Source organism: Desmodus rotundus, chromosome 1 (genome assembly GCF_022682495.2).
Source record: "Desmodus rotundus isolate HL8 chromosome 1, HLdesRot8A.1, whole genome shotgun sequence".
NCBI classification, from domain to species: domain Eukaryota; kingdom Metazoa; phylum Chordata; class Mammalia; order Chiroptera; family Phyllostomidae; genus Desmodus; species Desmodus rotundus.
In genome coordinates, this window is record NC_071387.1 from 164,807,544 (window position 1) to 164,818,169 (window position 10,626).

Here is a 10,626-nt window from a genome sequence, read left to right on the forward strand (position 1 = left end):
GGAGATCCCTCCTTGCAAGATGCTGATGACTCCCTTGCCCACCGTGCTGTCTCCCAGACCTGCAGACTGAGACTCTGGGGCTCAGCTTCGTTGTCCCCCATTGATTGCTGTGTGTGTTATGTTTCTCTTAGACTGTTAGAGTGTGAGTAGGATATGAATGCACGTTGATGTTCTACTTGAGTGAACCTGCACCCAATAAAAGCTGAGTGAATAGCATAGTTACCTGGTGGGACTCTTGTCTATTCCTTGTTCTGGGCCGCTCAGCAGGCAGCTAGCTGAGCTGTTACCCGGCTGACTTGTAGGGAAGACTGTATCATGAACATACGCTCATGACAATAAGTCAAACTCTTCCTGACTTTTCAACTCTCCACGGCCTGACCCCCCATCTTTCCTCCACTAACCCACCTCTCCCACCTCCGCCTCCCTGATCTCAACTCAGTCATTCTGTATCTGCCTTTACTGCTTCGCCCCAAATTCTCCCCAGTTCCTCTTGCTCCTTCCAAGTTCTGACCATTCTTCAAGGCCCCATGCCACCCTCTGCTGCTCCCTGCAGTACTCCCAGCCCTCACTGATGTCACCCTGCTCTGCGCCCTGAACTCTGGCCCTCACCTCTTCCCCAAGCTCCAGACTCATACACCTGATCTCCCCTAGTCTCCAGTGTCTCATAGACACTGATCTCCCCATCAGTGTCTCGCAGCATCTCACATGTGTCTGACTTTCCAAACCATACATTAGGATATAAGCTCTATGAGGCAGGGAATTTGGTTTGGTTTGTTCATTGCTGTATTCCAGTACCCAGAAGAGTGCTCAGCACCAAGCCAGCACCTAATGACTATTAGTTCAGTGAATGGATGAATGAACTCCTGTGGCAGTGACAGGAAGGAACACATGATTTGCCTTTATTGCACTGCATACTGATGTTCCTTGGCCATCTAATTTTCCCAGCTGAACTGCCAAATCCTTCAAGATCAGGGATCCTCTGCTTTTGTATTCCTCTGGGATTTTAGCCCAAATCTGTGCCCATAGGTGATTTATTTACTGATTAAACAGCCAAGTCCCACAGCAGAACAAACGCAGGCCACAGCCACCTTCTCAAATCCCAGGAACCACATGCTAACTCAAGAAAAGGATATATTCATTCCTTTCCACTAATCGTGAAGCACTTCAGTTGGAGTCCAGTGTCGTGCCAGCGTAATACTCGCCACGTGCTCCATTCTCATCGCTCTTTAATTGGGTATGTCTTAGCCACACATCTGGGTTGTGAGCAGGGTCTGAGTCTTACACTCTTCCTTTTGAAACCGAGGGTCCTAATGACTGATTAAATTTACCTTTAAATCCTAGCTCTGGAAGTCATCTCTCTCCCTATCCTCCTGAGAGTAGCATCTCCCCTCATAATCAGAAACCCATGAGGTGGCAGAAGACACTAGCCGGCCCTGACTGAAAAAGATCAAAAGGTCTGGACCTCTGGCAGGCTAAAGATAACATCTTGACCTAAGGTATGTTTCAACTCTGGAGCCCTAAGGTAGAAAAATCCCCCAGCAACTTTCCCACGAAACCAGAAAGAGGGATACAGGAACAGAGCTCAGAACTGTCCTCAACACCAGACGAAATGATTTATGACCCTTACCTCACCTCCTTCCAATCAGCTCCCAGCACGATCCCGAACCCTGAACCCAAGGTGTCTTGTGGTTTTGCCCTATATAATCTGTAACCTACCTGCCATCAGAGAGCTCAGGCTTTTGAGAATGTGCTTCCCGTTCTCCTGGATGGCAACGTTCATAATAAAATAGCCAATATTTCTCCACTGCAATCTGCAGTGTCTGGTGTTTGGCTCTGATAGCATCAGGTGGATGGATTTCTGTTCAGTAACACTTCCCACCCTTCAGTGGTCAACCAGCACTACCTAGGAGGCAATTGGCTTCCAGCTCTGCACGGTTTTTATTGATTTAGGAGAAGCTCAGTCAGTTCAGTATGGGCCTGCCTGCCAGTGGCCTTCTGACTCTGTTGAAAGATCAAGGCCATGCACAGCTGGAGTCCCACTGCCTCCTGAGGCCCAGCCCTTCAAGCCCTTGGAGACTGAAAGAAGAGGTTCTGGTTTGCTGCCAGTGACCTCACACTTCTGGAAAGCTTCCTCTCCAGATGTGCCTGCCCTGTCCCAACAGCAACAAGACACAACAGGAAGCAAACGTCTAGAGCCGTTCCATCCACTGCAGTTTCAGGTTTTCTCATGGCATCACCCTTTCACACAAGAGCGGCTCCAAGTCAATCACGTACTTCACAGAACTGTTTCCCACAGTCATCGTCGGGGTTGAGCGGACTCCGCGTTCTCGCTTACTGGCTCTCTGCACGGCTCTCTGCAGGGAAAGGCTCTGGGGATGACTCATGCTCACATCATCGCTACATTAGGAAGCAATTATCTGAAAACAAAATCATTTCCTGAGTCACGCACAGCCTGCGTCCCTCTCTTTCTCTGGCTAAGAACCACCTCAGCAGTAAAGAAATCCGAACCCCCTACAGGACCTCCTGCTGTATCTGTCAGGGACTTATATCTCTGGTTTAGGAGGATTAACAGAGTTATTACTTTTGCCTGTGTTACTCAGTCTGTCCTACTCTAATCCTGGATTTATTTTCAAAAGACAAATGGTTTTGAGAATTAATTTCTTTGTCGTCCACTCCTTTGTGCGGTAGATGACTAATATTACATTCATTAGCTTACCAACTGTGTGGCTTGGTCTCTTTCTTTTTACAAATACTTCCAATTTTCTTGATGTTCTGTTTGAGTTTTCTGGGGCTGCTGTAAAAAATTTCCATAAACTCGGTGGCTTAGAGTGACAGAAATGCATTTTCTTGGTGTTCTGGAGGGCAGAAGTCTGAAATCAGGATTGTTTGGTGGAAACCGAGGTGTCAGCAGGGAGAATCTGTCCCTTGCCTCTTCCGGCTTCTGGTGGCTGCTGGCACCCCTTGATCCATGGCCTTGTCACTCCAGTCTCTGCTTCCGTGGTCACGCTGCTTTCTTCTCTTCTGCCGGAGGCTAACTTTCCACTGCCCCCTGGGTAAGGACACCTGCGATGGCATGCAGGGCCCACCTGGATAATCCAGTGTACTTTCTCCACGTTAAGATTCTTACCTTAACCCCATCCGCAGGGACTGTTTCTTCTTCTACGGTAACATTTTCAGGTTTTAGCCAACTGCACTTTCCATTTCCTGCTCCCTGCAATGCACAGGATACTTTGTATCTACCTGGTAAGGCTGGTGGAGGATGATAAGAAAGAAAGAAGTCCTGGCTGTTGTGGCTCAGTGGATTGAGTGTCAGCCTGTGAACCGAAATGTCATTGGTTCGATTCCCAGTCAGGGCACTTGTCTGGGTTGTGAGCCGGGTCCCCAGTTGGGGGCATGTAAGAAGCAACTGGTTGATATATCTCTCACACATTGATGTTTGTCTCCTCTTTTTCCCTCCCTTCCACTCTCTAAAAATAAAATCTTTAAAAAAAGAAAGGAAGCAGAAGATAGTTAAGAAGTCTTTCTCTGCTAATTAATTCCTTCTGGGAGTACAGGTGTCCTCTTCCTGCTATCTGAGGAAATATGGGGTGGTGGGAGATACCTCCCTCTGCAAGTCACGAGGGGCACAGTTATTTCTCTCCTTTGTCTCTTGGCAATCAGGGCACTGACATATGACACAAGCTCAACCAATCAGACGTTCTCACCCAGGAGTTTTGACTCAAGGAGGTGGAACATTGATGTCTGAGGACCTGGAGATTACTGCCAGGGCAGCAGTGTCAAGGGTAAGAAAGAGCCCAAGCCAGTGCCACTAGCAGCCGAGACCCCCTCCGCCGCCCCCCGCCAGCACACACTCCTGCTGTTACAGCATCAGGCTAAATTCTCACTCTGCTTTTTCATCTCCCAGGTTCCCACCCACTTCTCTGCCCTGGTTCTCCAGCAGTTCTGCCCCTTCTCTGCACTGCTGAACGTCCTTCAAGAACACTCCTCTTCCGGTGAAGTCAGCCCAAGTTGGTCTCTGTTGTTTGCCACCTTCCCTGACTCAGAAGGCCCAGGCTCCGAAGCTCTCCTCTATAAGCTTCGCAGCAGCCACACTTGGGGGAGGGTCCTCCCTGGAGATGCACAGGTGAGGCAGGACGGGTCTGCCAAGTCCACTGCCATAGGGAAACACCTGATTGTCTGTGTGATTTAAAAAAGTGTTTTCATGTTATGAATTATTGTGCAGAACTCTAAGAGAATGAAACTCATGTGATTCTCAGCTATTAGACCATGTACCCTTTAAAAATTGTTAATGCCCTCTTTACTATCCAGAAATGAAATTAATTAATAATACTCTACCTATTTCTATGATTTAAAAGGTCAATACAATATAAGTGAGTATTTGTGTATAAAAATAATAATATGAATTGGTAAATCACACATTTTATGTGTCCTTCCACATGTAAATGCATACATATTGCTACATTAGAGGACTCTGCAGATTTCTAACCCTGCACCCTCTTTGGTATGGCTCAGTGGATTGATTGCCAGGCTGCAGACCAAGAGGTTGCCAGTTCGATTCCCAGTCAGGGCACATACCTGGGTTGCGGGCCAGGTCCACAGTTGGGGGAGTGAGAGAGGCAACTGATTGCTGTTTCTTTCCCTGTCTTTCTCCCTCCCTTGCCCTCTCTCTAAAAATAAATAAATAAAATCTTCAAAGAAAATTATAACCCTGCAAATTTACAACATTGAGAACTATGCCCCGCTGAATGAAAAAAGCAGATCACAGAACCAGGCACAGAGTATGATTAAATGCCTTATGAAAAAAGAAATTATAGGTTCATATACACCTGTAAGCCAATGTAGGTACTGAAAGGCCAACTAGAAGGATAAAGTGTTGGCTGGAGCTACCTTTGATCAGGGAAGTGCTGGGGGCACGGCGAGGAGGAAAGAAGGGCTTTCATTTTTTGCTCTCTTTTTGTATCCTTTGTATCTTTAATAAAATTAATGTGTTACTTTTGTAATAAACAACATACAAGGAGAAAACAAAGTGAGAGGGTTGGCACTGTGTACTACAATCTGGGTGGTCAGCAGCCAGATCAGAAAAACTGAAGAAGGAGAGGTCAGGCCTAGTTTGGTGTGGAGACTACAGCTCCAGGGAGGAGACAGCATAGACTGTTCTCTGTCATTGCCATTAGAATGCGTTTGGTAATTAGGGGCTGCAAGATCTTGAGCAAGGTCACCTGCCAAGTGCACTAACCTGAGGTTAACCACACACTTCCTTATTTGTAGCACCAGTGTTGTTTGTGTCACCGTTACTGCACACCTGGGTGGAAGCCCTTCTCTGTGGAGCTGGTGGCTGATGCCAAACATCCAGACGTCTGAGTGGTCCTGACCCCATCTCCCAGGGCTCTCTGTAAGTCACTTGCACGGTGGCAGTCTGAGCCGAACACCTGGAGCACCTTTATTCGTTGATTTATTCAATGGACATCAATTGCCTACAAAACCAAATAGAATACCTCTTTGCTCACCAAAATCCAAAAGTGTTGGAAACAACTTCGGCTTTAAATTTCTGTTCTACAAATTAATAAATATTCTATGAGCTTTCCTTTCTTTATCTGTAAAATGAGGATAATAATTTATTTACCTCATAGCATTTGTGAGGAGTAATAAACAAGGTAATGTATGTCGAGCAGAAATTTAAAAAACTCAACAGGGGTTTCAGTTGCTTTCCACCATGAGGAAGACAAAATTTGGAGTAAGTTTAACCAAGTTAACTGCCTTCTAAACCAAAAATCAGGAATCTTTAGAGGAGGATAACAGATCTGTAACCTTTACAACTACGATTGTAGTAGTCTGGCTTCTACAGAGAAACAGAACCAACAGCATGTATAGTAAAGAAATGACTCACACAATTATGGAGATGAAGCAGGCTTAAGATCTGCAGTCAGCGAGCCGGAGACTCAGGAGAGCCAATGGTGCAAATTCTAGTCTGAGTCACAGTCCAAAGCAGAGAAAGCCCAATGCTTCAGCTCAAACACAGTCAGTCCCAGAAAGAATGGTCTTCCTCCTTGTGTTGTATGCAGGCCTTCCACAGGCGAGATGGGGCCTGCCTACATTGGAGAGAACAATCTGCTTCGCTCAGGCTGCAGATTCAAACGTTACTCTCTTCCAGAAACACAGACACACCCAGAATAATGTTTAACCAAATATCTGGCACCTTGTGAGCCAGTCAAGCTGACATATACAATCAACCATCACAGCAACATCCTTGATAAAATCCAGAATCTTAACAGCAGAAGGGGGAGGTGGGGAAAGTTTGTTAAAATGAGGATTCTTAGGCTCTACCTGTAACCTCCTGAATCAGAATCATTGCTTAGAGAAATCTGTGTTTGAAAAAGTTCCCAACTCTTGTTTACATTAAAGTCCAATACTACTGCTTTCGATTTTGATGAGATTTGGCAATATGGATTCAGCAGCCAATCTGAAGGATGTTAGAATCCCAGCAATAATAATCACGGAGGTGGTAGGGACCTGTCTTCTGGTGGCATATAGGCCATTTCCAGCTGGGAAGGGAGGAGTTTCTATGGGACAGAAGTGTTGTTGTACCACAGAGCAGAAACCAAGCTGAGTAAATAGCGCCCCAGGGCAACCCCCCTCCCGCCCCGCCACTCACCTCCTCCTCATAGTAATTTCACAAATCTTTGTTCAGAGTCCAAATGACATAGGACAGTGCTGAATGATCAGTCCTCTTGGATGAGTCATACTTCATCGCTTCAAAATTCCTCTTGTCAAATCTACTTCCTTCCAATCTCCTTAGGGTGTTTTTGTGGTTGTTGTTCCAAGAATCATACTCCATAAGTGGGAGCCTTTTTTCTGTTTTACTACCAAGATCTCTCCACACCCACCACCTGTGTGTGTGTGCGTGCGTGTGTGTGCGTGTGTCTTTTCCTGAACTTGGAAAGCTTTTATGAAGTTCTATGTGATGTAATAGCCCCCTCACCGCCTCCACAGTGAATCTTGGCATGAAAATATACAGAGTTATTTTTTAAATGCATGAAAAATTATTCTTAATGTATTACACACCTACAAAAAGTGCACATAAGTGTGCAGCGTCATAAATTTCTACCAAGTGAACCAGCACCCAAATCAAGAAGCAGAACAGTGCAAGCGCACTAGAAGTCCTCATACTCTCTACCCATCATTAGTCCCCACGAGGGTAATGGACTCCCTGACTTTGGGAAGAATACATTAGGTTTGTCTGCTTTTTTTAAAACATAAGTGGAATCATATTCTCTGGCTGCTTCTGCTCCTCCATTCCTTTGTGAGACTCATTCCCAGGGTTGCTTGCTGTTGTAGTTTCTTTGTTTTCATTGCTGAGTACATTCCCTTATGTGACTATACCACCAGTTATTTACCCATCCAGTTTTTAACGGGCATCAGAGTTTCTAGTTTGGGGCTGTTGCAATGAATGTGAAAGTTTTTATACCGAGTCTTGGTTCTAAGAGGGAGTGTTATATATTCACGTTAAAAAAAAAGAGAGAGATTGCTGTGGCAAATAATAGAAACCAAAAAACATTCCACAGATTCCTCTGCTCCCCCTGAATATGGCTCCTGGGGTTGGAGCCCTGATGGGAGGGAGGGAAAAAGAAAGGAGTCCAGAGCAGACAATTTACAGCCCTGCCTGCCACCACTATTTGCTTCTCCACGGTAACTCCTTGCCTGTCCTGCTCATTTGCCAAAATAAGTAGCTTTTCAAAACGACTGGATTGCACCTGCTGTGCAGCCAAACTGACCCATTTAAGTGGCTCTGTGATGGATTCATTGTTATTTGGCTGACAGACTAAGGGTGGGGGGTGGTCAGCCAATCCAGTTACAGCCCTACCAAGTGCTATCCAGTGTCCTGGCCTTTAATTCACTGGTCAGAAAAGATCTGCTAGCACGGAACCAGGGACAGTTTGAACGGGAGGGACCTACGGGTGCATTTGCCCAACTCCTCAGTGTACACACAGTGGGGGAAGCTGAGAACCAGGCAGCTGAAGTGCTCGAGATCACACCTGGAGTCACGGGTTGAGCTGGAGGATGATCTAGAACCTCATCTCCAGCTTCAGGGGTTTTTGTTTGTTTGTTTGTTTTACCAGGCCACCTGGTGTATTACATTATTTCCTCCTAGTTATTTTGCAATAGGTTGCTGGTTGATTACTTCTGTGATCCTTGCGTTTGGGATAGTTTCTTCCTGGTTAAAATGTTGCTCTGCTCTTCTGTGCCTTTGTCATTTGGGTTTGGTTTGTTTCCTATTGTGCCCAGCAGTGTGCAATCAATAACATCAACATGGCGTGGACAGGGAGGGGAGTCCGCATGCTGGTGTACCTAAGGAACCAGGAGTCTTCCATAGGCAAACAAAGAATGAATACATTTTAAAGATGTGTAATTATGAATATGTATATGCGTTCATAATATATTAAAGCCAAAATTCAAAATTACATTGTATGCAGTATTTTTGTAATACATATTCTATGGCTATGTAAAAAGGAATGATCTGGAAGGATTAATGCTTATGTCAGCTTTATGGAGTTATGGGTAATTTTTATTTTCTGTGTTTAGAATTCGCTGATGTTTTATAATTAGGAAAAGAACTGACAAAGGGAACAAAAAGAAAATAACACTTTAACAATGGCACTCGCTAAGCCAGAGGCTGACGTTAACTTACTGTGACTCAGATGCAGTGTTGGATGCCACAAGGCGGCAGAGCAAACAAACGCGCTCACTGAAACTGTGAAGTGGGCGGAGTTTGGTTCTGGCGCCTCCCATCGTATCATTACGACTAAGCACTAGGTAGCATGCTAAATACCACATATCTCATCCAATTTTCAGCTTAAATCTGTTATGTGTTGCTTAGCCAATACCCATCTCTGCTCAGCCTTTAGATAGTTTTGCCCACATAGGTAGCAGGATGGTGACAGAATTATTCCAAACAGGAAGCCAGAATTTTCTGAAGCCCAGCAAGTATCCTGGTTGTAAGGGAGGTACCTAAGAAAGTTTTCTTTCTTTTTCATTTTACCATTAAGAATTTACTATTCACCAAACACGAGGCCAGACATAAAGGCTGAGATGAAACGCACTCAAAGGGCTCTCCATTCTAAAAGAAGGACACAGGCAAGTCAACAGTTAAGAGTCCAGAAGACTAATAAATGCTGGGATGGATTTCTATAAAGGACGGTGTGAGAACTCGGGGTGGGGGAGGATGGGGGATGGGAGGACCCAGCTCAGACTAGTGGGGGAGTCAGGGGAGAGTCCCAGAGGCCGTACCTGATTGGGTTTGCTGTGGGAGAAGGGATCAGGTACACCTCCCACTCAGGTCTTTTGTTTTCTCCCCTCCTTAGGCACCCACTCATCACCGAGTTTTTAAGTTTTCTCCATATTGTTCTACATACGAATAGTTTGAGGCTTCTAAGACCTGCATGGTGTTTTATATAGTATGTGCCACAGATTCTACTGTCTGTTCCCACAGTGATGGTGACCTGGGTTACTTCTGACTCTCACTGCCACCGGGAATGATGAGGAAACATTCCTGGTTTTGTGTCCTTAGGGTTTTGTGTGATCAATTCTTCAGGAAATAATGCTACTGAGAAGTAGGTCTCTTTGTGCCATTTAACGGCAAGGAGGCTGGGAAATGTAGTCCTGGGCAGAGCAGCTGCTTCCCAAGCACAAGTCAATTATCACGGAAGGTAAGAAGGGATTTTGATGGGAAAATGGTTTTGTGGGGCTTTGGCTTTAACTCCGAATAAGAGGAGAAGCCATGGACAGTCAGCTGCAGATGTTATATTTCACCCCTAAATATTTCAGTATGCATCTTCTAAAAAAAGGACACTATATAACCACAGTATCATCATTAAAACATTAATGATAACCCACACATCAAGTCCATGTTCAAATTTTCTAAATTGTTTATGTAAATAACTTTGGAGATAATATTTAATAAACTACATAAATAAATGTGCATGATAGTCCAAGTCAAATCCCATTTTTCCTGTTATTACCTTCACCAGGTCTCTTCAAGCTCAAAGGATTTCCCCACCCTTTAAAAAAAATTTCACCCTTGAATCCTGGAACGCTACCAAGGAAGATGTAGTTTGCCAGCAGGACAGTAGGGGTCCCCACAAGCCCATTCAGCTATTCCCCAGAGGTGGTGATTTCCCTAGCTTTGAAATGGGTGCCCAGGGGTAGGGGTAATTCCCACTGTGTCACATGTGCTTCTGGGATTTCAGGGTGCACTCAGGACCCCACAATGACAACTGTTCCCTTATGAGAAGTTATAAAGACTTCAAAGCAAAATTTAATTTTATTTCATTAAAAAGCCAGCTCAAGCCATGCATCACTTTTTCTGGTTAATTTTCCAAAATATGCTGTGAAATCAAATAAGCATAAAGCTATAATTCAAAGAGCTAACTACTAAAAGGCAAGGACCATGACAGTTTTAAAAATATGACAAGTCAAATTGCCAGCAGACAGCCATGATTCACACATTATATATAAATTTTTTAAATATCAAAGTACAGCCCTGCCTGGTATGGCTCAGTAGATTGAGTGCTGGCCTGTGAACTGAAAGGTTGCCGGTTTGATTCCCAGTCAGGGCACATGCCTGGGCTG

The 10,626-nt window shown here is 44.9% G+C and overlaps 1 long non-coding RNA gene across 1 annotated transcript; it reads right to left on the bottom strand.

Annotated features, from left to right (window-relative positions):
- Positions 1 to 4,962: 4,962 nt before the first annotated feature.
- LOC123480090 (uncharacterized) lies at positions 4,963 to 6,085 on the bottom strand. The gene is made up of 2 exons (XR_006655953.2): positions 5,888 to 6,085; positions 4,963 to 5,474 (listed from the first exon to the last, which is right to left on the bottom strand). It is a non-coding gene; the product is annotated as an uncharacterized lncRNA (long non-coding RNA).
- Between the last annotated feature and the right edge of the window lie 4,541 nt (positions 6,086 to 10,626).